The sequence below is a fragment of the Aplysia californica genome, unplaced genomic scaffold (assembly GCF_000002075.1).
Source record: "Aplysia californica isolate F4 #8 unplaced genomic scaffold, AplCal3.0 scaffold00763, whole genome shotgun sequence".
Lineage (NCBI taxonomy): Eukaryota > Metazoa > Mollusca > Gastropoda > Aplysiida > Aplysiidae > Aplysia > Aplysia californica.
The window spans coordinates 150,671-151,650 of NW_004798033.1; positions in this window are offsets into that span (position 1 = coordinate 150,671).

Consider the following 980-nt stretch of genomic DNA (forward strand, 5'->3'; position numbering starts at 1 on the left):
GTGTGTGTGTGTGTGTGTGTGTGTGTGTGTGTATTAACGAACGCCTGCGTTATGGCCTTGTTTCTGAGTCTCTCCTCCTGTACATTATTTATGCATCACTGTAAAAGCTCTCAATTAAATGCTCCTTCAGACTTCTTCAACCGTCCACCAGTATCGATAATGGCTGAAAACGGTATCCGTCATGAGACAGCTTTACCTGGGCTACACACACGGTGGAAGCAGATTGCCCAAGTACTAATTCCCCCCCTTCCTTGAAACTGATGTGCTCTAGAGGAGTAAAGACATTGTTAATACCTTTGGAATAAGGAAAGTGTAAGGGTGTGCCTATACTATTTTTACAGGTGTGATATGGATACATTCTTTATGGATGGGAATATTTAAATTCTGAATTTTGTTTTAGTAACAGCCTAAAGTCCTACTCTTCTACTTCTTCTATTAAACCGGGGGATCTGAACATTCACACTCGACTTCCGAGATTTTTCATCTCTATATATTATCTGTCCCAGTCGTTTTATGCATGAAAAATTCTGAAATTATGCAAACTGACCCCAAAAATGAGAAATTATGAGAATCTGTTTATTTTAAAAAAAGAATGATAAAGGAAAATAATCTGAAATTATGCAAAAAATGACAAAATTTTGCTTAAATTATGCGGGGTGCATAAAACCACGGCGCGGACAGAATTTATATCCAAGAAAACGCTTGATTTCACCTCATAACATCAGGGGTTTGGAGTGTGGAGGAAGGAGACCAAGTGAGGAAGTGAGAGGCTTTGTTTTTTGTTTTTATGTTCTGGCAGAGGTGTGCGCTCGATCGAGAACTCGAACTTGAAGACTCCTTTCTGCTGTGTCGTGGTGAGGGGAGGTAACTGTAAGATTCTTTAACCTCACAGTGAGCAATGGTCTTTTACTTCCCTTGAATCGACATCGGCAGGCAACCCCGTGGTCAAACGGAATACTCTTTCTTATCGGGAAAGACCT